The 22,948-nt window shown below is 37.2% G+C and overlaps 1 pseudogene; it reads right to left on the minus strand.

Moving 5' to 3' along the window:
- Nucleotides 1-1,256: 1,256 nt before the first annotated feature.
- LOC137022934 (uncharacterized) lies at nt 1,257-2,232 on the minus strand (annotated as a pseudogene).
- Nucleotides 2,233-22,948: the final 20,716 nt, after the last annotated feature.

Consider the following 22,948-nt stretch of genomic DNA (forward strand, 5'->3'; position numbering starts at 1 on the left):
CTTGTCCGCTGAGTAATGACCCAGGACCTTAGCTGACTTCAGTAACTGTTTTGAGTTCTGAAAAGCTTCTTCCTGCTCAGGGTTCCACGTCCACTGAACATCTTTTCTCAACAGTTTGTGTAGTGGCGCTAAGCGTGTAGCTAAGCTAGGTAGAAACTTATTATAGTAGTTCAAGAGACCTAAGTAGGCCTTTAATTCAGTCACGGTGGTTGGCGATGGAGCTTCCTCTATGGCTCTCACTTTGCTCTGCACAGGATGCAAGCCTTCAGCATTAACCACATGCCCGAGGTATTCCACCTCTTTTTTTAGAAACACACATTTGCTTCTGTGGAGACGCAGGCCAGCGTCCTTCAGACGTCTGAGGACCTCCTCTAGGGTCCTCAGATGTTCAGCTTCGTCTCTTCCTGTCAGAATAATGTCATCTAAATACACAGCTACTCTTGGAAGGCTTTGTAACAGATTTTCCATTGTTCGCTGGAAAATGTCAGGAGCTGAAGAAACTCCAAAAGGTAACCTATTATAGGTGAACAGGCCTCGGTGTGTGTTTATTGTGAGGTATTTCTTTGAAGCCTCATCCATCACAATCTGTTGGTAAGCATGGCTTAAATCAAGCTTGGAGAACTGTTTCCCTCCTGACAGTGCATTAAACAGATCTTCAACACGAGGAATGGGGTATTGCTCGAGTGAGGAGGCACGGTTAACCGTTAGTTTATGATCTCCACATATTCTGACTGACCCATTTGGCTTCAGAACAGGAACAATAGGCGCGGCCCATTCGGCGTACTTGACAGGAGCTATAATGTCCTCTTTCAGCAGATGATCTAACTCCTCTTCTACTTTAGCTCTCATGGCATAAGGAACTGATCGGGGCCTATAAAATTTAGGCTGTGCGTCAGTTTCCACCCGAATGGTTGCTGTCATGCCTTTTAACATGCCTAACTCCTGCTTGAACACATCCTCATTTCTCATGAGTACTTCTGGGAGACTCTGTGCCTCTGTTCTCACATTTTTTATTTCCTCCCACCTCAGCTTCAGTGCTTCCAACCATCCTCTTCCCAACAAACTAGGTCCAGTGCCTTCCACCACCACTAGGGGCAATGTCTTTACTTGCTGCTCGTAGTGAACTTCCACTTTTGCTACCCCCACTACTTTGATTTTCTCCCCGGTGTATGACTTAAGTGAAAGTTTAGTTTGTTTTAGTTTCGGACGTTGCTTCTCGCTCCACAGCTCCTTAAATTTCCTCTCATTCATTATGCTTACGCTACACCCTGTGTCAATCTCAAAATTCATTGTTTTTTCATTCACTTCCAATGTCACCTCAAACGGTTTTATCCGCTGAATTGAAGTCTCCGTTTCCATGCAGTTTAATGTGAAAGCATCCTCTTCAGATCTATCACCATCCTGCTTTTCCCATTCTACATTATGTGATCGATGTGGACGTGAACACCGCTCTGCCCTGTATGTTTTCTCTGCTCGGTATGCTTTCTTTTCACTGGGGTATGCGCTTTCTTTCTTTTTATTTCGGCAAGCCTTAGCTATGTGTCCTATTTTCCCGCAATAGTGACACTTTGCCTCTTTAAATTTACACTCGGCTGCTCTATGCTGCTTCCCATGACATCGGTAGCATTCTCTTCCTGCCTTTTTCCATTCACCCTCTTTTTTCCGTGCCCCCTCTGTCTTCATGCTGTTACACGCTAACGGTGTTTTATGGAGGTCTTGAACATTTTTACTAGCAGCTTCCGCCGCTACTGCAATTTTGAACGCTTTTTCAAAAGTCAAATCTGTTTCGGACAGCAAGCGTCTTTGGATCCTGTCATCATTAATACCGCATACCAATCGGTCTCTCAACATCTGTTCCAATGTAGTACCATAGTTGCAATCATGCGCTAACTGTCTCAATTCTGCTACGTATGTACTGACGGTCTGCATTGGCTGGCGGGTGCGCGAGTCGAATTTGTATCGCTGTACTATTTCGCTCGGTTTTGGGTTGAAGTGCTCTTTCATTAAAGTTTTCACTTGACCATATGTTTTCGAGCTGGGTTTATCTGGACTCACCAAGTTCCTTATGAGCTTGTAGGTGGCTGGTCCCACCACGCTGATGAGGATAGCTCTTTGCTTCTCTCCATCATCAATCCCGTTAGCTTAAAAAAACTGCTCTAGTATCTCACAATACTCTTCCCACGTCTGCTCCTTCAAGTCAAAAGCCGACAGAGTACCTATCATCGTTGTCATCTTTGCGTTTTTTTCTGTGAATCCTCCGATCCAATGCTAACGTTAGCTTTTCGCTCTCTCACCATCAGCTCACTGAACACATTCAGTATCCTCCACCTTTTAGATCGACACTTCTCTCCTCCTTCCAGTATCCTCGTCGCCAATATGTAATATCTTCTATAATGATTGAACTGAATCACACTAGATAACTGCACTGGTGGTTTATTAACATTATTGTTAGAACAGAGCATCCATACACCATAGCGGTTCTCTGACTCTTCTTCTCTGGCTCACTGTAACAGCACCCACGTGATCCCGAAGGACAACAGCACCTCCTGTGGCACGGAGCGGAACAACTACAACATCAGGATACCACAGTGTTCATACGGTGGCCCAGTAGTGCACAACACGATGAAATTAAAAAAGCAAACATAAGTTCACAACACCACAAAATCGAGCCACAACGCACCGGAATCAAGCCACAACACAACGGAATAAAGCCACAAAACAACGGAAATGCTCCCAACTACTAGGGGGCTCTCAGAGCTCGGTAAAGTTAGTTTTCCTTGCTAATGTTCTGTAGAGTCGGCAGTAATATCAATACCACAATTAGTTTGAACAGTATGTAAACATTGTATATCGACATGAAATATTAATTAAAAATCACCTAAGTGCAAAATAGCTTCATATTTATACCTGTGAATGATTTGACGCGCTACCACTGTGGTAAAGGGAACGTCTGCCAAGTGGTTAAAACGTATAATTTGTATTCATTAAAATTACTTATAACATTTAAAAACAGATATATTCAAATTCCAAAGCTTGTCAGTATTACCAACAGGAACTAACAAGCTTTGGAATTTGAACATGTCTGTTTTTAAATGTTAAACAAATACAAATACAAATTATACGTTTTAACCACTTGGTGGAATTGGTGGATGTTCCCTTCATCATGCGCTGTATCGCGTCAAATCATTCACAAGTATAAATATGAAGCTATTGTGCACGTAGTTTGACTTTTAATTAATATTTCCTGTCGATATACAATGTTTACATACTTAAAACTAATCATGGTATTGATATCTTTGTAAGACTGTCGACTTTATAGAACAGTGGCAAGGAATAGTAATAATACCGAGCTCTGAGAGCCCCCAAGTGGTCGGGAGCATTTCCGTTGTGTTGTGGCTTTATTTCATTTTGTTGTGGCTTGTTTCCGTTGTGTTGTGGCTCGAAACAACTTTAAAATATATTGAAATAGAAACAGTTGTCATAAGTTGTAATAATATGTTACTGCTTTTTTTTAAATCTATTTTTGATTGAATAATTACAATCTTGGTGAGCATCAGAGACTTCTTTTAAAAACATTTAAAAATCTTACCAACCCCAAACTTTATTTGCAGTTGCTACTTGGTGCATTAATATATAATTGTGCAGTTACATGGGGTGTGTTTAGTCATTTTATAGTTTCAGGCTCATCCAATCAGAATTTAGAGTTAATTTAGAGTGAACTATATTGTGTTAATAAACAACTTGTTAAAATACTACACAATGCACTACTAATGTAATAGCATGTGAATGAGTCTGCACCCCATAAACAGATGCACCGTTCTCTAAATGCACCTGACAGTTCTTAATGCCTAAATTACTTTGTTTCTACTAATGAAACTAATTCAGTTTTGCACTCATGTTCATCACACCCCCAGGCCATGAGCTGATTTACTGGCACGTGGTCTATGGCTCAGTGATCAATGTGAATGGAAGAGCAGGAGAGCAAATTGCTGGCTTAGGAATGCATGGATGACCTTGTTTGACCTGAAAACTCTGCCTGTTATGGAGCAGTCTGGAGTGGGAAGCTTTAGGGAAAGGGTTATACTGTATCTCTTTACCTCTCTGATGTACTCTGGGTGGGAAATTGGCACTCATATGTTTAATTTAATGCCACACAACCTCAAGGCAGTATGACAGGTGACATTCTTGCATAAATGATAATGGTGAGATGTAATTCTATTGATCCTACAATACTTGCATTGTTATAGCAATTAAAAGGTGAATTAAGTGAAACACTGGGCATAGTATTCATAAGAGGAACATGGTCACCATGATTTTGCAAAGTAAGACAACATGTCAACATTGATCCTGGAACACCATTTCTGTCCAAAAATTTAGCCCTAACTATATCCCTACCCCTAAACCTAACCCTACCCATAAGTTATCCCTAAAATCAGAGGGAAATGATAGGTGAATAACACCTAACCCTGATTGCAAGCCTAAACTTGACATAAACTGTAAACTTGTCCCTCAAATATAATTGGTTGATTGGAATGTTGTTCCAGGATGTCACTCCAGGAACATGTTGTACTTGGTGTACAATCATGTTCACCACAGGGGTCATACAGTGCCTCCAATTGGTTTTATTTTGCTTTGTGTAACCTCTGTTTTCAAATGAACTGCCGCAACTGACAGATTCATTCCACAAAATGACTCTTAGAAATCTTTAATTAATTAATTTCATACTCATCTCTCTGAACCATGTATGTAATAATGTTACCCCACCCCACACTTTTTTTTTTTTTGGGAGATGATTACCATATCCTAGCGCTTTAAGATTTTTCTTAGCTTTTCGTTGTCATGGTGACAGGTCTCTATGCTTGCATCTATAATTAAGACAGTGAATTAGTGTCTTGATCACCAGAGTCTTATCCCACTATCACCACAAGAGGTCGCCACTCAACCTATGAATGACTTTGTCTAGGCGCTGGAGAAAACTTGCATCTTTTAAGTTCTGTTTTTCTTATTTTGCCCCTTAATTGAACTGATATTTTAATTAATCAACTAAGGAGTGCTTTATATTTTTGGAGGTTATGTAACATCATGGTATTTTTTTCCTTCCTTCTTTCTTTCTTTCTTTCTTTCTTTCTTTCTTTCTTTCTTTCTTTCTTTCTTTCTTTCTTTCTTTCTTTCTTTCTTTCTTTCTTTCTTTCTTTCTTTCTTTCTTTCAGAAAATGGCAGTTTGAAGTTACACATGCATTACTTTTAATGTTAAGTAAGGCATAGCGTACTTTCGCTACCAAACCAAACAAACTTAAAATGATGAGGACATCATGAGTAATACTGTTTCTGTGGTTACAAAGAAGAAACAGCAAAAATTATTTAATGTCCAAACAAACTTGGGAGGTATTCCAGCTAAATATGCCAATAATGCCAGTAAGCGCTATGCCTGTAATGACAGAGAAAACAAATATTACCTTTAAAGCCACACAACGCACTACTACTAAGTAAGTATTCAATTAGAAAGACCAGACGATTGATATAATTGGGACACAAGAGGCTGGGTGAAGAGGTTAAGGATAACCCAAGGGCAAAAAGCATACAAAAGGTCCAAATTGGCCAGTAGCCTAATCTTCCTCTTCTCTACACATGCCAATCACATGCCTCTTGTAATGTTAGGGAATATAATGATTTATCGCTGTTGAAAATACAATTTCTGTCCCAATTTGCAAACCTATACTTATTTTGATTTCACGCGCTCATCAAACCTCATCATTTTTTTGTGTTGTTGTGATGAAAACTGAGATGGAAATGGAGAGACAATACCCTCTGGTGGTACTGATGGAGGTATAGCTTTGTAAATGGTTAGTTTTCATTGGAAAGCACAAAAATATTGCATGTACAATCTCAGGTACAAAATTTGAAATTATATATTTTTTGCCACGTTAGCTTCTGATATGATATACGCATGCGGCCGTGCATGTGTGCGTGCGCCATAATAAGAGTTTCAGATGAAGTAACCTCATCCGTCTTGTGAAAAAATAACTAGCAAACACATTGTTTTATTTTAACAGTGTGTTTAAATCACCAAACAAACACATTCTAAAGAAACACACAAAAAGGAGGTTCTTTATTTGCATAACATGTTCCAACTGTGCATATCATACAGTTATGTCAATCACACACATACACATATTTTATTCATGAGTTTATTTATAAGCATTATCCATGCTTGAATTACTGTGTGTGAGTAGGAAAAGCTTAAACCAACAGTGTTCAAAGAAAACTCTTATACATACCCCGGGGCCGGGGCTGCAACAGATACCAAACCTGATATTCCGGCTACTCTGTTTTATGGCTTTATACATGTTACTACACTTTCAGGAAACTTCACCCATTCGTTTTTTGTGTATGAACCAGCACTCACATTATCTCTCAAATCCTTTTGGATCCAGTCTTCCTTCATTTCAAGTTCATCTCATCTCAAAAAAACATTGAGTATTATCTTCTCTGTAGCAAATGTTTAATACAAAGACATATTAAACCTACAAAGCCAGTTTTTTTGTATTTCTGTAAGCTTTAAGACATATATAAACAAAAAGAGGCTTGAGCCGTCAGCAAAGGTGTTCACAGTAATACAAATGAACATAATTACTTAAGTTATCAAACAATACGACTGAGACCCTGCTGGACCGGCAGGGAGTATCGGGCACATGCCCTTATCAGTTCTCCGTCCAACGGATACTAAATGGATAGCTGGGCTGGAAAAGTGATAAGGAGATGTGGTCGACTGAAATCGAAGTCTCACCATGATGGAAGAGTCCCCTGTAATATGTCCAACTCCCCATCGTGAGACATAGATGTCCAGTATAATCACAGCAGTAGAATGTCAAAAAATGTCCATCCTCAACACCCATCAGAAACGAAATAAACCATCTGTCCCATATTTCTTAAAACCTCTGACCTGTTGACTATGGGAGTATCCAGAAAATACTTACTGAGAAAGTTGTTTAGACACACCTCATTGATGAGTTTTATGTCACCTTAGCCCGACCCTTTTGCGCTTTTTCTAAGCTCTCATTGGTCCACATCTGAGATTCAGATTTCAGTCTCTCATCAGAAAGTCAGCCAATGGGGTGGGAAAGGAGTGCAGAGGCAGTTGAATTGGGAAAAAGGTGCTATGCACACAGGTGTGGTTCAGCTGTGCATTCCAGCACACACATACCTGTCAGCTTAGGCTTCATCTCCATGCCCTGAAGAGACAGGCTGTCTCCCAGTAAGAGCACTGCTTAAGATCGTTCAGACCACATTCCTCCCTTTAATTATTTTTCACTTGCATGTAACCAAAAATTTCTCAGCCAGAATCCAAAGTGCCCTAATTTTTAGTATAAATGAGATTCAGTGGGGTCCAAACGTTTGACACCACACTGAGAATCTGATATTCAAAATCCTTGTAAGAAAAAAAATGTTTTGGATTTTTGAAAAGTGTAAAACAATGAAAAGTTAGGTAATACACTCTAAAAACCTTTTGGGTCTTTGTTGTTGTTGTTGTTTTTCCATCAGACATAACAACCCAGTGTTTGGGTAGTTTTTGTTTTTACCCAGATCCTGGGTCAGATGTAACAACCTAGAGTTTGGGTAGTTTTTGTTTTACCCAGATCCTGGGTCAGATGTAAACCTAGAGTTTGGGTAGTTTTTGTTTTACCCAGATCCTGGGTCAGATGTAAACCTAGAGTTTGGGTAGTTTTTGTTTTACCCAGATCCTGGGTCAGATGTAACAACCCAGAGTTTGGGTAGTTTTTGTTTTACCCAGATCCTGGGTCAGATGTAACAACCTAGAGTTTGGGTAGTTTTTGTTTAACCCAGATCCTGGGTCAGATGTAACAACCTAGAGTTTAGGTAGTTTTTGTTTTTACCCAGATCCTGGGTCAGACATAACAACACAGTGTTTGGGTAGTTTTTGTGTTACCCAGATCCTGGGTCAGACATAACAACCTAGAGTTTAGGTAGTTTTTGTTTTTACCCAGATCCTGGGTCAGACATAACAACACAGTGTTTGGGTAGTTTTTGTGTTACCCAGATCCTGGGTCAGACATAACAACCCAGTGTTTAGGTAGTTTTTGTTTTTACCCAGATCCTGGGTCAAACTTAAGAACCCAGTGTTTAGGTAGTTTTTGTTTTTACCCAGATCCTGGGTCAAACTTAAGAACCCAGTGTTTAGGTAGTTTTTGTTTTTACCCAGATCCTGGGTCAGACATAACAACCCAGTGTTTAGGTAGTTTTTGTTTTTACCCAGATACTGGGTCAGATGTAACAACCCAGTGTTTAGGTAGTTTTTGTTTTTACTCAGATCCTGGGTCAGACGTAAGAACCCAGTGTTTGGGTAGTTTTTGTTTTTACCCAGATCCTGGGTCAGATGTAACAACCCAGTGTTTGGGTAGTTTTTGTTTTACCCAAATCCTGGGTCAGACATAACAACCCAGGGGTTGAGTTATTTATCACAGGCTTTTTGCAACCTCTTCAGTAGAGAGCAGCTCTATCAAATAGGTGCTTATAGCTCTATCAAATACAGGTTTGTGTACATTTTATTTTATCTAAAGATTCATTATTGTTCTGTATATCATTCAGTTTTATGCAAAGCAACATACAGGGGCATGATGTGAGTCAACTAAACGAGTGTCGCATCGGTATTTTGCGTGATGGGAAACGCCTGAAGCCTTGCATAAAATTTAATGATTTTATTAAAAAAGAAACAGAATATAAATACATAGGATGTTCTCAGAATTGTTCACTGATTATTTATGGACAGGTTATGGGGTTTTGTGAAAATTGTTTAATTTTTACTTCTAATATTTGTTAAACGAGCTTAAATGTAGGCAATATGTATTACAAACAATATAAAATATGCTATTATATAAAATATGATTGAATTAATGGAATTACCATGCAAACCAGTGGTTGTGTGAAGAACTTAAAAAAAGTTTACAGGATTTAAGTTAATCCGTAAACAATAATTCATGTATGAAGTAAAAAAAAAAAAAAAAGAAGAAGCTAGTATTATAGTAAAAATGAATCAACCCATTATGCTGGTTTAAATAAACAACCCAATTTGCTGGTTAAAAATTAACCCTATATTTAGGGTTGTTCTGTCTTATATTTACCCCTTGGGTTGTTTTTAACCCAGTTACATGCAGTTACTGTGGTAATAAATATACATAATTACACACAACTAAACTGACCCTAAACCAAACCCTAATCCTAAAGTTCATGTATTTAATCATTATTACTCAGTACTTAAATGTATAATTACACTGTAACACGAACAACTTAAAATAAAGTGTAACCGAAAGTGATTACATAAAATGAATCAGAAATATTTCTAGGTCACTAAAACAATTAGGTAATTTCGGTGCAATTATAGGGCACTAAATAAGCACAAAACTGCTGATGTGTTTATATGCTGTGTCTGTTTTGTTTTGTTTTGTTTTGTGTTGTTGCCACATTAAAGAATCAAGATGGCAAAAGATACATTGGTTGAGTCTGGAAATTTTCATTTATCTGAGGGGTCAAGACAAAAACCCCATTATTGATAGTCCAGGGCCATCACTAGAGGGAAAAACAAAGTTTTGGGTGGGCCCCCCAGAACGAAGAAAAAGCTTGTGTATTTTAGGTTGCCCAGCCACTATCACAAGTCACAGAATGCTTCTTAAATATTTATGTGGTACTGTGGGGTTATCCGAGTATGTCTGTGATACAGATGTTTCCCATACAGTATTAATGAGTGCTTCTGGCCCGTCTCGTCCCTGTTCCCTGCGATGCCCGTCACTTGCACTTGCTGCTGTTGTGTCTGCTGTGCCAGTTTCTGTTTGTGTCTGTGTGCTTGTTTAGCCCCGTTTGTTCACAGGCTTCTAGAGAATAAGCCAAACTTAAAGACCCAGCTGGTGGTGCAATGTTAAATATAGGTTATACTGAGACTTCTAACACTAAAGTATAAATAATCCTCAAGTATGATTTCAGTTCAGTGAGTAGAGATTGTTTTTTAATTCCACAGAATATACATAAACCACAATGACTGCACTGACTTGATCAGTCAGTCACTTTACAAAATGGCAGTCATTTGTGACCCTTATATAAACTTATGTGTAATAATTGACTTGTACAATGAATGCCAACTTTAGTGTCATTTTTATAAACTCATCAATAAAAATAGCAAATTTATTTAAATTTTTGTAATGGCAAATATTTAAAACATGACTACAAATTTATTTTTATCCTCATTCAATTATTAAAATTAAAATTAGAAATTGTATTATTAAAAAGACTTTAAGGTTGTGTCCATTTTAGCCCTAAACAAATGGTCATTTAAAAAAAAAAAAATATTATGGAAAGTAATGCATTACGCAGTGCTGAGTAGATAACTTGTAGATTATAGTCCGTTACTGATTCCAAATTACATGACAAAAATTGTAGTTAGTAAAGTAATCCATAAAAAAAGTTCTATTTTTGGCAAATGTAAAGGTCCTTTCGCACCAAAAGTGAAAAGAATAAGCCTCAGGCTGAAAGAAATGCAAATTTGAGGTGCTAGTCAATAAAATAGGAAACCAAAGTAACTTACATTACTTATTTGAAAAAGTAACAGATCATTTTTATCTTTGTTTTTTTTCCATGAGCCAGGACTCGAACTCAGGGATCCCGAAGCTCAATGGCGATATATGTTGGTGTGCTGCCCACGAGGCTATCGGCACCAATGTTTTGTTGTAAATTTAAAACTGTGTTACTTACTTGAAAAAAGTAATCTGATTATGTAACTCACATTACTTGTAATGTGTTACACCCAACAATGATTATTACTATAATAATATTAATAAAACTGTAATTTTTTAAATATTTTAAAAACATTTTTGTGAATGTTAAGGGAACATTACGTTTTATCATTTGGGAATGTTTCTGAATTTTCAGAGAACATTCAAAAGTAACAAGGATAACATTAAAAAAAAACATTAGATGAACATCCAACTAAAGGAAAAAAACGTTCCATGATTGAAGTTTCTTAGAGACTTCCATGTTCGGTGAGAATGTTTTGAAGACATGTACATCTCAATGAATTAAAAAAATTAGCTGAGTTGAAGTTAATTTGCCCTTAACACTGCAAACACCAGCTCTGTGCAGCTTTTCTGCATGGCCGCCTTCCGGGATCCTGATCCATAGCGACGCGTAAAGTCAGAAGGACGGGGGAGGGCGTCCCCTCGCTCTGTGTCTGCGTGCATTGCACACCCTGGTTATCTTAGTCCAGTTCCTCTCAGCCTGGTGTGAAAGTGTCGAGCTAAAGAAAACAGGGGCGACCCGCTCTTGATCCAGTTCCGGCTTTCTTCTCCACACCAGCTGCCAGCTGCACTCACACGGATGAGGGGAGATCTGCTAAAGCATCTCCACTGCATTGCGGCGCTCTCTCCTGGGATTAGCTGGGCTCTGCATTCCCACTGTCATATTGCTGGAGTCTTCAGCGCTCAGGCAGCGCCACAGAAGGCGGGGGTGGTGTGTGTGACATAGCAATGAGAGTATGAGGTGTGAGATGTGCGGGCTTGGTGGACTGGGCATTTTATCAGCTGGATCTCAGCAACAGTGTTCCTGTAAAGGCAGGAGAGGAAGATACTGCGCATGGAGGCAGCAAATAAACATTTTTACACTCTTAAAAATAAAGGTTCTTTAATGGCATTTGGTTCCTTTAACATCCTCTCATTTTTCTTCCATTAGAGGAAGAAAAAAAAGTTCTTTCAAGAACTGTTCACTGAATGGTTCTTTGGGGAAGCCAAAATGGTTCTTCTATGGCATTGCTGTGAAAATCATTGCTTTGGAACCAGTATTTCTAACGGCTCGTTCACACAGAATCTGTTTTTGCTTTAAAAAACACGAAATGCGTGCAGTGGAATGGGGAAAAAACGCAAGGTCTCAAGACACGATGAACTGATGTTAACTTGAGCGCCACGTATTTAAAGCGCCGTGTCATGCACGAGACGAGAGCGCAATGGTCATATACGTCCGTCTAGCACGCGTTTACATAGAAAAACAATGGAAAAGTTGCGCTTTCTGTATGAACGGCCCCTTAAGGGAGCTCAAGTTAAAATCAGTTTACCTGTTAAAAAATGCATATAGAAACATTGCATTTTTTTCCCCATTCCCCTGCCTGTGTCTCATGTGAATGTGTTCTGTGTGAATGAGCCCTAACACACAACAAGTCTTTGGTCCAAAAACGCAATGCTCAGGAATGGTTTTTAAAAAAGCGCAGTGCAGAACACTAGGGTCTCGAGACGTGCTTTAGAGACGTGATGCATTAACGACAATAGCGGAAATAATAGAAATAGGCAAACAGCAGAATAGATAGATACTATTTTTGACATGGTGGAAAAAAGAATATAATCGCACTGGCTATGCCCTCCTCCCCCATGTTTCAGTCAAATAAAACAGTCGCCACACCTACTTGCGACTGTAAACAGAAGCTCGTAATGCTTGCCCCGCCTCCGACTTCTTTTGATTGGTCCACTGTTTTAGAACTGACATTGATGAGCGGCACTGCGTGTAAAAGTTGAATTCTTTTAACTTGTCTTAAAAACAAAAAAGAACAAGCGTAACGGTTATTCATGTCTGTCTAGTGCATGTTTACATAGAAAAACAATGGAAAAAGTAGTGCATTGGAATAGAAAAACATGTTCTGTGTGAATGGCCTCTAGGAGTGTAGTTTTTGTTAAAACTATTAATTTTCTCTTATAGGTGTATGGAGGCCTGCTTGAAAAATGTAAATAAAAGTTATAGTTTAAAGGGGGAAAAGTAAAAGTTATAGTTTGTAAGACAAACATTTTTATTCATGAGCACCATCTTTTTTAATATGAGAAAAGGTATTCGTTAATATTCGGCCAAATGTAAAAAAAAAACATCTACAAACTGTTCAGACTAGATTAATACCAACTAAAACTCCATTATTTATATGATATATTATTTTGTAAAATTATTGTTATAAATAGTCGAATATGTTTAGGATCACTATAAAAAAGATGACAATGCTGCATGGGAACTCTTGCTATTTCATTTTGCTCGTTTGTAAAGCTTTGCATGTAAAAATAGCGATTTGTACCACTAAACTCATTGGAAAAGGTAGCTTGTTACTTCAAACTGTTTTGAAAATCAATCAAATGCTTTCACTAAAATGTAGTTATTTAAAAAAATAAAAATAAATTCTGGCAAAAATCCAAGCAAGACTTTTTGCTTTGTCAAACATTGTTTCTGGATGAATGAGCCATAGACTGTATGAGGAAATCAACCTACTTTTATTATGATTTTTTTTTTTTTTTAAATGTCCTCTTCCACTTATAAAAAAAAGTCCACTTTCAGTGTTATTTTTGATAACTAGTGTGATCTAAGCGTCCATTACTTTCACTTCATGTGCAATTTTACAATTTCCCAATTGACATCATGTTCTCCTCCAGATAAAGCACACTTAACTGTACATCATGAACTGGACTCAACACCAGCTCTGGACCAGCTCTAATTGAAAAAAGGCTAGGAATAACCACTAAGGTCCAAGGGCTAATTGTGTCATGATGAGAGATGATTGTACAGTGGGTGGAAGGAGATTTACACACTCTGTTGTTTTGTAAAGACAAGAGTTGGTCAATGAGAAGGGCCTTGATTGGACCTTCTTTCTGACATCAGGTAATTCTGTGTAATGATGCCTTTTCGTGGCTGCTAAATGGCAGATGAAGGGGTTGTGAAGAAATTTTGATCTAATGTAGGCTTTGTTGTACCCCTTAACATGACCAGGGCATATTTACTAGTATTTTACTTCATAATTTTTGGTCTCTTTAGTCTGCCATGCTCTGACATGTGAATAGGAATTGAACATTAAACATTTCTTGATCTTATAATTCAGCATCAGTCATTCGCATCTGTTACATTTTAAACCAAATCACTACAAATATCAGCTAATTTATAATTAAAGAGGCCATATTATGCCCTTTTACAAATTATTGATTTTGTTTTTGGGGTCTATTAGAATATGTTTTCATGTTTGAATGTTCAAATAGTTTTTCTTATATTTTAAATGCGAAAAAAATGAGTTAAACTTTTTTATGTGTTTTGGCTGTTCAATTACACAACACCGGGCCTGAAAATCTCCAAGATACTGCTGTAACGAACATGGCACTTTACAAAAAACAGTAAAAGGATAAATATAATGTAGTGTATATATATATATATATATATATATATATATATATATATATATATATATATATATATATATATATATATATATATATATATATATATGTGATATACATAAAATGTATAGATATTTAAAATAGAATGAAAGATATCGAATGTACTGAATGTTAGCTTGCTTATTGTGCTCAAGAGCACAATCTATTTAAGTCCACATATTATTTAACAAGAAATTATGCACCACAGCTTGAGATCTGTAGTTCCAACTACACAAGTTTGCGATGTTGTTTGCGAATGTTTATTGGAGCTATGGTTTCAAGAAATGGCAAATCGTTGAACTGTGTTGGTAACGACAGAACTTGCGACTATAGTCGGCTAACAATGCTTTTGGGAAACAGACCCCAGTTTACTGCCTGTCTCTGTGAAGCCCCTCCTTCTGAAAAGTGTTATGCGATCTGATTGGTCGGCCGTACCTGTCATGCCCCTTATTATACCCGCGTATATATAGTCCTGCCGCCTAGTGGCTGGATGCAGTATAGGTCATAAACCCCGCCCTGGATCAAGCTAATGCGCATGCGCAGACCTAAATGCGCGCCTCTTGTGCCTCATTTCGGAGGCTCGCGTCTGACTGTTTCTATAGAAACCAGTGCTTCTAACGGCCGCCGCAGTGACGCGATGTCTTTACCAGTCGGCGATTGGCTCTTATTTTTAAGGCGGGACTTATTCCGCCATATTGCGCGTTACACTTTCTCCCGTTCAAAACAATACGAGTGACATGTCTTGTGTTATTCTATAGTCTTTGTTACTGCGCAGACTCGGGTTCCAAGGTGCCAGTGCCATATTGGGTCACTGGCGGCTTCACAGTGGAAGAAAGTGAAGGTGCATCGTCCATCTTTTTTTTTTTACAGTCTATAGGTGCGTCCCAATTCGCGTACTTATGCACTATTCTATGACGTTTTCCAAAACGAAAAAGTGCACTTTAAATACCCGGATGATGCACTAAATTAACGGAAAAAACGAAGTGTGGAATGTTGGACACTTCGTGCACTCAACTGTCGCAGCTTTAATTAGGGGTAGGGAGGATTGGACTCCGTTATTAAATGACAAAATAACCTTATACAATTCACGCACTACATGGATGAGTGCATAGTGCACAAGTACATAGTGTATAAGTTTATAGTGTATAGTGCGTCATTTGGGACGCAACTGATGTTTTCAACACACTACTAACACAACTGAACCAGGCCTCCTTTTGTGTGTATGACTTGGGCAGGAATAATGTGGACTTTATGCTTTGTAACTTTTTTTAAAAGCTTTTTCAAGCTCAAACAGCAACATTACACACTAAAGAAAGTTGAAAATGAAAAAAAACATTTTAGGTCCTCTTTAATTCTAAATTTAACATGTATTTTACGTTACATTTATTAATTTGGTAGACATACATTATATTTTCCCGGGGACTCGAACCCACACCATTGCCATTGTTAGTGCCATACACTGCAAGTTGAAATGCAGGAACAATTTTACATCTAAATGTACACATTATTTGTTCATCTTCTACATTTACCCACAAACAGCAGTTTATTGGCTGATCTGGTGCTCATAATGTGGTGATATAATCCTGTAACTCGCTCAGCAACACATCTTCCTCTTTTATAGCACAGCAGTGCAGCACAGCGTCTTCACCAGCAGGGGGCTGTACAACTGAGTTTCTAAAAATAGTCATCAACTTTATTTCTCAAGGGATACACTGGCTTTTCTAGAATGTCTTCTTCTATTTCTAAACAAAGCACTCATCCGCTTCATAAGAGAATACACAATGTACAGGATATTTTTGAGCACAGTGAAAAAGCAGCTAGCTATTTAAAGGCACTGCCCATATTTTCACATGTATAGTTTCATTCATTTATCATATATGTTGTTCATATATTAAACTGAGATGCGCCACTGAGAAACAAAGAGTAAATCAGTCCGGAGACTGAATCTGGAACTAAGCTTTTGGTCATGATGCTGTTTTGTAACATTTATCTCTTGTTGTGGCTTTTGAGACGTGAAGGATGGACCCCACATATTTGCCTGTACTGCCTGAAAGACTTTTTCCCCCAAACCATTTTTGGCTGTACTGAAATTCACTCAGTTGCTATGGACACAGATCATAGTTTTTTGTTTTTGTTTTTAATCTGTGTCCATGACAACAAACCAGCTATTACAGAAAGAGGCCATAATGTAATTCACTTTAGAAGAGGTTGCACGTGCAAAAAAAAAAAAAAAAAAAAAAAACTTGACACATTAAAGCTGTCAGACTAACAATATTGTTTCATTTCATTTGCATACATACAATACATACTATATTTGTGTTCTATAAAGTAGAGTCTGTCACTATAGTGGTAAACTGAAGAACTTTAGATACTGAAAAAAATAATCACATAATACTTAATATGATTGATACATGTATTGTTAGATAGGATGGTGTGCTGTATCTTTTTATTTAACAAGTGGTATGAATTATTAGCCTATTAGCCTTAGCTCTGTGTACCAGCAATAAACACTGTTAGCGAGTTTGTTTAAACTGTGTGCTAATAGTGCAGCGGAGCATGTAGAATGCTGCTCCAGTGTTTTCCGTGCTGACACTAATTGTGGCTTGCATGTGGTATAAAATAAAGAGGCTATGTACTAATGATGAATGGCGTGGAGAGGCTGAATTCAGATGCATCTCAATAGCTATTATTCTCCATTGAGTGAGAAGAGGAAATGCTAGCTGACTCCAGGGGTGCAGATGACATGAAATGTCCTGGAATGATTGTTAACCTTTGTGCTTGTCCTGTGTCTCAGTGTGAGATGATTCAGATTTATTTGCGATTTAAAATAATTTACGCTTTAAAATCTAATGGTGATGTTATCATAAATGTATAGCATGCTCAGATGAGGAAGTGTCATGGTAAAGATTTATGATCGTGTATTCAAATGGACACAGATTGAATCTAAATTTGCAAATCAGTGTCACTGATCTCATTGTTAGTACTTTGATAGTATATCAAGAGAAAGCAAGTATAGAGATTTATTTGAAAGATGTGATCACTTGGTGTCCCAAACTGACCTGACCAAAGAGGCAGCACTTTTTTAAAATACATATATGATACATATTTAAAATACATATATGATATATACATATGGAATTTACATCTAGCTTATGGAATTACTGAATAATATCCCCTTGAATTACATTAAGTATTAAATTAAAACATTAATAACAATAGTAACAACATGCTGCTTGTATCCTTCTGTGCCATCATTGAATTTAATCTTTTCTCTTCAAAATAAAAACAATATTATTTACTCCACAAAAAACATTAATGTCCCCCACAAATCCCTCTGTAAAATATATTGATTCAACATAATACAATTTCATAGATCACTATTTTCCAGAGACACAAAATAAGATCAGTTAAATTCAAAATTGTTGAAAAATTAAGAGCATAGCCTTCCCCAAACTTCTCTAAAACAATCAAGCCTGATCAGCTAAGATCAAAAAATTACCTTAGGCTGAGTTTAAGATTTTTATAATTTTTTTTTATCAATAAAGTTGGGATGAAATGGAAGTTACAATCAGTGTTTCCAAGTCTACAGTTTTCCTGCTGAATTGGGCTACTTTAAAGGGTTAGTTCACTCCAAAAAAATGAAAATTGTCATTATTTACTCACCCTCAGGTCGTTCCACACCTGTAAGACCTTTGTTCGTCTTCAGAACAGGCTCAGTGAGGCCTGCATTGACAACAAGACTATAAAAGGTGCCCTACATTCAAAAATTGAATTTACCTTAGCATAGTTGAATAACAAGAGTTCAGTACATGGAAATGACATACAGTGAGTCTCAAACTCCATTGTGTCCTCCTCATATAAATCTCATTTGTTTAAACGACCTCTGAGGAACAGGTGAATCTCAACATAACACCGACTGTTACGTAACAATCGGGATCATTAATATGTACGCCCCCAATATTTGCATATGCCAGCCCATGATCAAGGTATTACACAAGGGCAGCCAGTATTAACGTCTGGATCTGTGCACAGCTGAATCATCAGACAAGATAAGCAAGCAAGGACAACAGCGAAAAAGCACGAGATTTAAAGGGGCCGCGTACCCTGAATCGGCGCATTTATAATGATAGGCAGTTAAAAAAATTAATAAAAAAAAAAAAAACTATGGGGTATTTTGAGCTGAAACTTCACAGACACATTCAGGGGACACTTAAGACTTATATTACATCTTTTGAAAACATGTTATTCGGCACCTTTAACACTTTCAATGCTCAGAAAGCTGCTAAAGACATATTTAAAACAGTTCATGTGAATATAGTGGTTCAACCTTAATGTTATTAAGCGACAGGAATACGTTTGTGTGCCAAAAAATAATAATAATAATAATGACTTTACAAATGTTTTGTTTCAAATCAGTGGTTCAGAGCGTGTAGCAAACTGCCAAAGTCATGTGAATCATTAAAGTTTTGAAACACTTATGACCTTCTTTACTGAAATCACGTGACTTTGGCAGTTACTGTGGGTTGTTTTTCATGTCTGGGGTTGAAGCGACCCCAATAACAAGATATTTTGCCCCTGGAATGGTATTTTTACCAGGGGAGCCCCCAACCTCGATACGAGATTGGGCTAGTTTTGAGTAGCAATTGGGTGGGTTCTGTTGCGAAAACCTGGCAACCCTGGTTACAGTAGTCTTTTTTTTCCTTATTGCGACGTATATCCGAGTGAAACGGCTTCTTGAACAAGAAAAAATTATTTTTGCCATCCGGAATTGATTGACAAATTGTTGGTTTGCTATTGTTGTGATCTCATGTGACTGACAGGTTGTCCCGCCCTCATGCAGAAAAACACATCAACAGAGAAGAGATGTTGATGCAAGAAAAAAAAAAAATTTGATTAAAGATTTCGAGGGCACATGAATTTTAAACAAAAGAAATTATTTGCACAGATAAATTATTTAAAATGAACACTGTAATGCTTCTCTAAAAAATGTTATTTTGATTTCATGGTGACTTTAAGGGAATTGCAAACTAATCTGTCCCACGTTCAATCATAAACATGCGCACTGAATTCCTGCACCTTGATTTCTGTTTCCATCCAGCAGATGGCATTCACATGCAGATGATTGTCCATGCAGCATGGTCATCAGGCTCATTATCAAAGCGGATGATGAGGCTGCACTTTGCTTGCAAAGCTCGGCAGCTGAGTAAGCTGGGGATAAGGAGCAGGTCCAGAGGACGGTGTTTAACTAAAAGCTGGCCATTTTCACTCAGAATGCAGAGCCAGTGTGAGCCCTGCATTATTTGAATCTGTAAATTCTGGGCATCCAATTAGAACTCATTGCATTGGTTGTCACAAGTTATCGGGAATTTTAGTTAGCAGATGCTTTAAATGCCTATTTATGCAAAACACAAAGCCATACTCTCACTATACACCATATAAGCCACCGTATTTCGACATCAGCCAAGCCGCACGGTTTATCTAAAAAAAAAATCTATGCCTGCAGATTGTTTTGTCATTGTCGAAAAATTAGGTTTAAAATCCAATAACCATCATGACTTGAAAAGTTCAATAACCATCTTAGGCCTTTAAAGCTGAAAGTTTGTGTTTGATAAAGTTCAGATGTATGATGGTCAGCACTCTTATTTCATGGAGAAAATGGAGGCCAGGATTTAATCGCAACTTCAAAAATCAAGTGAAGCCGTTCTGTTTAGGTATGCCGTGAGGTATTAACACTTCAAAATCTTTATAATGATTTATTATGCAGCATTTTGTATTAACACCGAACACAATCTGTGTTAGTGTTCAATAATGACACAGCAACACTGAGAGCAATGGATGTCTTCTACGGTAACACTGCAGTAAAAAGGAGCGAAAGGGGGTGTTTAAGATCACCACCTCAAAATCAGCTCTGCACGCTGTTGGCAAGTCTTGTTGCTATGGAGATCGCATCCTACTGCAGGTGTAAGTAACGACAGAGGAAGTCAACTGTGTTTTCTCCTTCCCTCTCCTCACACTATGCTGCTTTTTATCTCTCTCTTTACTCTCTCATCGTCCCTCGCTCTCGTTTTCTGTAATCGCAGATACGAAACTGCATTTTTAATTCCGGTCAATAACGTGCAAGAACCTCACAGATCAGATCTTGCAGCTCAGTGGTCAGCATGTGCCGTAAATACCTTCACATCTGTGCTGCAATTAGTCACCACTGTAACTAGCCATTGTCGCATTGAATGATCGCAACACGAGTTGTCTTGCTGACCAGACAACCTCTGGCTAATGCTTCGGTGACATTGGACACGCTGGGCTGTGCAGTAGAATTAGCTCACAGGCGGTGTGTAAAATGCACACAGAGCCAGACTGAAATAAATGAGCTGGGAAGCCTTCTTCACATCTTTAGTGTTTGTGGAGATCCAAGCTGAAAAGATGCAGATCCAACCCAGCAGTGAGCATTAGTGTTGCCCTCATCCAGTCTATTACTTCTATAATGCATAAAAACAATGCCTTTTTTATGGTGAAAAATGAGCTATTGAAGCTGACTGGTGAGTCTGTATCCTTTAGATGGGGCTTCAACCACAGAAAATCAATTGCGCTTTATGGCGTAGTGGAGTATGATCCGTTACCATACAGCTTGTATATGAGTACAATCATGCAGATAATGGCTAGGGCATTCAAACTCAAATTTAGTAAAGACGATGATGATAACAGTGTAATTCTAATATGGCATTTTATACTATTTAAAGGGATAGTTGACCCAAAAATTAAGAATTCTCTTATTATATATACTATTGTTCAAAAAAGTGAGGTTGGTAATATTTAAGAGGCATTTATTTGATCAAAAATACAGTAAAATATTGATATTGTTAAATATTATTACAATTCAAAATAACTCTTCTGTTTTAATATTATTTTAAAATGTATTAAAACTAAAGTCTTCTTTTTGTGTGTTCAAGTCTCTTCTATCATCTGTGTTAAAACAAAATTCAACCAAAAATAGGCCAGTAAATCTAGACAGCAAAAATATCTTTACGTATACAACAGGTTTTTTGTTGTTGTTATTGTTCTTGAAAGAAGCCTCTTGTGTATGGAAGCTTGTTTCCGCCATTAAATAAAAAATAAAAAAGGTAATTGCGAATTTTTATCTCACAATTTAGACTTTTTTTCTCAGAATTGTGAGATATAAACTCACAATTGCAAGTTATAAAGTCAGAATTGCATGATATAAAGTGAGAATTGCGAGTTATAAAGTGAGAATTGTGTGATATAAAGTCAGAATTGAGTGATATAAAGTGAAAATTGTGTGATATAAAGTCAGAATTGAGTGATATAAAGTGAGAATTGTGTGATATAAAGTCATAATTGAGTGATATAAGGTCAGAATTGCGAGTTATAATGTCCAAATGTGAGGGGGAAAAAAATACATTTTTTCTCAGAAAAATTAACTTTTTCTCAGAATTGCGAGATAAACTCACAATTGCATCTTATAAAGTCACATTTCTGAGATAAAAAGTGGAAAATTGTGTGACGACTCAGAAAAAAAGTTATTTCATGCAATTCTGACTTTATAACTCGCAATTGGCGAGTTTAAATCTCGCAATTCTGAGGAAAAAAAGTCAGAAGTGTGAGATAAAAAGTCGAAATTACCTTTTTTATTTTTTTATTTATTGATGGTAACAAGCTTCCATACTTATGTTCACCTGCAAATAATACTGTAAATGAAAATACTGTAAAAACTGCATGTTGTGAAATTTTATTACAATTTAAAATAACTTTTTAATATATTTTATTTAAAATGTAATTTATTCCTGTTATGAAAAATTGATTTCAGCATCATTACACCAGTCTTTAGTATCACATGATCCTTCAGAAATCATTCTAATATGCAATTGATCTGTTCAATAAAAAACCTTACTCACCTATTGAGTAATAAAAACGCAATCTCCGCGTCACTTTTAGAACTTTTTAAATCCATCAGTATGCCACTTCCACACCATGCAAGTGTAACCCCTCTGGTTTTACTCGCAACGCTCAGAGCAGGATTCGAACCCGTGTTTCCGGCATTGGGAGGCTGGTGCACTAACAAAGACGTTAAAGACTGCAGCCTCTAGTGCGCCTCTTGAGGTCGGGTCAGGTTTACTTGCACAGCTCTGACTAGCTGGCCTCAGTTACACTCAAACTCAACATACACAGGACAAATCCAAAAACATTATCCTGAATGTGTGTGAAAACAATGTGAATGTGCTGAAATGTGTCTGTGCATAAATACAATGTGCGATCAGTGCGTCGAGAGCGCTCATACATGATTTGTTTGTGCACTGACTCACACATGCTTCTGTACGCCACCACAATCGTGTATATATATATATATATGAAGAGTTTCGTTGCAAAACGAGATAAATCCATTTTTTTAATTTTTCAAAAATCTTGTTTTTTGGTTGTGCATTCCAATTAATATCAATTCAACTGCAGTTGGTTTGTTTTGATTTAAACCTTCATAACTTAAAAAATACAGCTAAGTAGCACCATAAAACAAAATAATAACATGATAACATAATAATAAACATGTTTTGACAAAAATGTTAAAAACGGATTTATCTCGTTTTGCAACGAAACTCTTCATATATATATATATATATAATATATATATATATATATATATATATATATATATATATATATATATATATATATATATATATATATATATATATATACACACTTAT

This window comes from Chanodichthys erythropterus, chromosome 7 (genome assembly GCF_024489055.1).
Source record: "Chanodichthys erythropterus isolate Z2021 chromosome 7, ASM2448905v1, whole genome shotgun sequence".
NCBI classification, from domain to species: Eukaryota; Metazoa; Chordata; class Actinopteri; order Cypriniformes; family Xenocyprididae; genus Chanodichthys; species Chanodichthys erythropterus.